The sequence below is a fragment of the Leopardus geoffroyi genome, assembly GCF_018350155.1.
Source record: "Leopardus geoffroyi isolate Oge1 chromosome X unlocalized genomic scaffold, O.geoffroyi_Oge1_pat1.0 chrX_random_Un_scaffold_50, whole genome shotgun sequence".
Lineage (NCBI taxonomy): Eukaryota > Metazoa > Chordata > Mammalia > Carnivora > Felidae > Leopardus > Leopardus geoffroyi.
This window is the reverse complement of record NW_025543571.1, coordinates 23,356-28,116: the sequence shown is the minus strand read 5'-3', so window position 1 is coordinate 28,116 and position 4,761 is coordinate 23,356. Positions and strand designations below refer to the sequence as shown.

General features: G+C 41.0%; 1 long non-coding RNA gene across 1 annotated transcript; it reads right to left on the bottom strand.

Annotated features, from left to right (window-relative positions):
- Positions 1-421: 421 nt before the first annotated feature.
- LOC123595708 lies at positions 422-3,977 on the bottom strand. The gene is made up of 3 exons (XR_006711321.1): positions 3,929-3,977; positions 3,497-3,633; positions 422-2,009 (listed from the first exon to the last, which is right to left on the bottom strand). It is a non-coding gene; the product is annotated as an uncharacterized LOC123595708 (long non-coding RNA).
- Positions 3,978-4,761: the final 784 nt, after the last annotated feature.

The window sequence follows — 4,761 nt, the reverse complement described above, 5'->3', positions numbered from 1 at the left end:
TATATATCTAGATGATGAAATAGTCATTAAATATCATGATTTTGAAGAATTTTTTTAACTTTTTTTAAGAGTTTATTTATTTATTTTTGAGAGAGAGAGAGAATGCTCGGGAAGAGCAGAGAGAGAAGGAGAGAGAGAAAATCCCAAGCAGGCTCTGCACTGTCAGTGTAGAGCTTGATGCAGGGCTTGAACTCAAACCTTGTGACCTGAGCTGAAACCAAGAGTTGGACGCTTAACCGGCTGAACCACCAAGGCACCCCTAAAGATTTTCCAATGATTTGTAAAACTGGTTATGATTATAAAATCAAACAAAAACCAGTATACATGACCATAATCTTTTGTAGTTATAATGTATAAGTACATATATACTTACATGTGTATATAAAAAATAATGGAAGGAAATACACTAAAAACATTAATAGTGCTTTCCTCTAACAAGTGATTTTATTTGCTTCTTTATACTTTTCTGCCTGTTAAATTTTTTTTCTGCAACCAGCACAACATACTTTTATGATTAAAACAAACTCTGCCAACAAGAGACATTATTTACAAACAAGGAAGGGAGAAATCCCAGTTTCCTCCAGCCCTGAAGTTTAGAACTGCATGAAAGAATCAAGGTCCTATGCAAAATTGCCCACTGCCTTGAATAAGGAACCAGAAGAGACTTTTGTTCCAGAATGAGTATGGTGAACTTGGCCTTGAACAATAGGGAGGGGAAAGAGAGATGTAGAAAGCAGGATCTTGTATTAGTTCTAGAGGGTTCATTCAAACACAAGAAGAGGCTTACATCCTACCAAATGAACACAGGTAACTTCCACATCTTAATTCAACTGAGATGCTGGGGGAGGAGGGGATTATGACTGGCTGCTCACAGAAGTTGAGTAGCTAGGGCATGGAGCACCTGTGTCTACCACCTTTGTGAGCTGGCAAGGGAAGGCACATTGGCTTAGATGAACCTGTAAGCTTCTGGAGCCAAACTGCACAGGTTTTATTCCTGGCTCAACCACATATTTGCTGTCTGAATTTGAACAAATCATTTAGTCTTTTAGGGCCTACGTTTCTTCACCAGTGAAATGAAGATGTTGGCAATTTCTACCTAAGACTTTTTATAAGATGAACTCAGCTATATTTGAAAAGTACATACCACTGCATGTCTGACACACTGTACATGCCATACAAGTGTTTGCTATTGTTATTATCTGTTGCCATTACCTGTGTACTAATTTGAGACGACCTAAAATACAAATGGTGAATGCTAAGGGGTTCAGTTCTAAAATGGGGAAAGTCATCAATCTGTGAGGGAGGCACAGAAGAAGTAAAAACAATAGAGACTTGGGTGAAAATGAAGAAGTTAAAGGGAACCCCACATCCCAGTATCATCAATCTTCCTCACAGGCCTGGGGAAGCTTTTAGAAAATGTTGTCAATTACTTTTCTAAGATCAATTCACTGCATTTGGCTTTTAGTTAAAAATGATTCAGAAGTATCATGAGTTTAAAGGAAATAGCGTATTTTAGATGACTTGAACGTCACCATTTGCTCCATCAATGCCACTGCGAGGAATTTATCCATAAAAGATAGCCTGACAAGTTTGCAAAGATGTAACAGAAGGTTATTTGACTTTGGTGTTGCATAGAATAATGTAAATCTGGAAACAACCTAGTTATCAATAGTGGACTGGGGTAAATAGAGGATAACATGCTGGTAAAGTGCAATGCTATGCAGCCACTGAAGGGGATGAATACCCAGCTACACATATATATGCAATGACACGGAGAGCTGTCCACAACACACTATGAAGGCCAAATGGCAGGTAAAGGATCACAGCACGTACCTCAGAGTAGCCACATCTCCACAAGTAGTTGTGTGGGAAGAAAGGGATCAGAAGAATGCTTATACAAAGGTTGACGGTGATTGGCTCTGGGAGTTAGGATTTCAAGACATTTGTGTTTTCTTCTGGATGTCTCTCTCAATTTTTTTGAGCACATATTATCTTTGTCATAGGCCAATCTGGTTAAAAAAATCTATTTGTTAAATGAATGAATGTCTTTTTAAAAAACACAAAATGCAACAAATAGTTTTCGTTGTCACCCTACTTCCACCCTTTCTTTGGGGTCAACTTGCCATTAATTAAAAAAAATTTTTTAAATGTTTATTTATTTTTGAGAGAGAGAGAGAGAGAGAGAGAGCGAGTGTGAGTGAAGGAGGGGCAGGGAGAGAGAGGGAGACACGGAATCCAAAGCAGGCTCTGGGCTCCAAGCTGTCAGCACAGAGCCTGACACAGGGCTCGAACTCACACACTGTGAGATCATAACCTGAGTCGAAGTCGGACGCTCAACCAACTGAGCCACCCAGGCGCCCCTCAACTTGCCATTATTAAACACGCGATTCTTTTGACTGGAATGTAAACGTCCTGTGAAGGAGAATGCAATTGGGAACACCTCACACAGAATTATGAATGCTGAATGTGAGTAGGTAGCAGAGGCCAACAAAAACACCACACAGCATTTAGAATTCTTAAAATGCTCATTTTTCTTCTCAGAGCTAGAATTGCGAACCTTACTTCAATCCAGGGTCTCCAAATGGTCAGTTTTCACTTTCTCTGAATGGATCAGGTATGAGTACCTCCCATGGGGGATACAAAATAAACATAAAACTGCTCTCACTACCAGAAAGTGAAAAAGGCCTGGCACGCTTTTGCTAACCAGAAGGATATCAACTTACTTGGCTTTCACTCACTCACCTAGACAGAGGCTTCATGGCCCTTCTCCTTTAAGCATCCATGATTCCTCTGCTGCTCTAACTGGGAAATCATGTCTGGTTTGGGAATTGGAATCCCTGGTTTTTGAGAAATAAAGGGGACTTAGATATTTGTGCTAGGGTCACAATGGTGTCCCACAGATCCATTCCAATCACTTGGCTTCCAGGAGGAAAAGGTACTCTAGGACACCACACAGTGGTACCAAGAATATCTCCACAGGGTCCAATGTGACTTCCAAGAAGGACAGGAGGAAAGGAAGGAGGATGGGTATGGGGGCAGGAGTGGAAAACTCTCAGCTGCAAGGAACAACTAGCTTTGCCTTCCCAGATAGAATGGAAATCTGGTCATCTCCAATGGAATGTCAGGGATAGGAAAACCCCTGACCTAGAAGATCAGAGGACAGAGAGACCAAAGTCTCTGAGCACCATAAGGAAGTTTATCAACAACTCCATTTGTCACTGGTCTTGCAACAGAAAACAGAAACAGAAACGATCTGTTTCTGGCTCCATAGGAAACACAAATCAGAGCCCTGGCTCTCCAGCCCCGGCTCATAGGGTCCAGAGAAGGAATGCTGTCCTTACCGAGGGAGATCAGGGTCTTGTACTTCGCTGGTGTCCCATCCTTACCCACATCCTGCTGAGCAGGGGCCAGCTAACTACCACCCTCTTGACAAAAGTCTGAGGGCACATCTGTGAATATTACAGACTCCTAAAAGACCCAAACCATTCCTACTTACCATGAGCCTCCTTGGGGAAGGCTGGAGTTGGTAGCATTGTAGGAAGAGAAGATGGACAGGAAGGTCTCCTCGGCTCCAAGTCCGATGCCTACTGAGCACCTAGTGTATGTCTAGCTGAGTGTTTTACTCCATGGAAACTACAAAAAATGAGTGGACACATATCTCTCAAGAAGAAAGTCATTTAATCGGGAAGAAAACACTTAAAGCAGATTCCAATGAGCCCCTACATGCTGGGCATGGTGGAGATAGGAAATTCAGCAGCAAGGAACTGGCTTGATTTGCCCCGTGGTATATGCTGAGGACTCCCAATTCTAATCCCTTCCAGCCCCAGATCTCTGCCTGCTCAATAAATAATTGTCAGGAGAATAATTAAAACAACTTGACTTTGGGGTGTTGAGTTTGATAAGTTCTTTATAGATGTTGGATACTAACCCTTTATCCAAAATGTCATTTGCAAATATCTTCTGCCATTTGGTCAGTTGCCTTTTAGTTTTTCTGATTGTTTCCTCTGCTGTGCAGAAGCTTTTTTATCTTGATGAGGTCCCAGTAGTTCATTTCTGCTTTTGTTTCCTTTGCCTCCAGAGACATGTCTAGTAAGAAGTTGCTGTAGCCGAGGTCAAAGAAGTTGCTGACTGTTTTCTCCTCCAGAATTCTGATGGTTTCCTATATTACATTTAGGTCTTTCACCCATTTTGAATTTATTTTTGTGTATGGTGTAGAAAGTGGTCCAGTTTCATTCTTCTGCATGCTACTGTCCAGTTTTCCCAGCACCTTTTGCACTGTTGGTGGGAATGCAAACTGGTGCAGCCACTCTGGAGAACAGTATGGAGGTTCCTCAAAAAGTTCAAAAATAGAGCTACCCTATGACCCAGCAATTGCACTACCAGGTATTTATCCAAAGGATTTAAAAATACTGATATGAAGGAGCACATGTACCCCAATATTTATAGCAATGCTATAACAATAGCCAAAGTATGGAAAGAGCCCAAATGTCCATCAACTGATGATGAATGGATACACACACACACACACACACACACACACACAATGGAATATTACTCAGTGATGAAAAAGAATTAAATCTTGCCATTTGCAACAATGTGGATGGAACTAGAGTGTATTATGCTAAACTAAATAAGTCAATCTGAGAAAGACAAATATCATCATTTCACTCATATGTGGAATTTAAGAAACACAATAGATGAATATAGAGGAAGGGAAGCAAAAATAAGATAAAAGCAGAGAGGGAGGCAAACCGTAAAAGA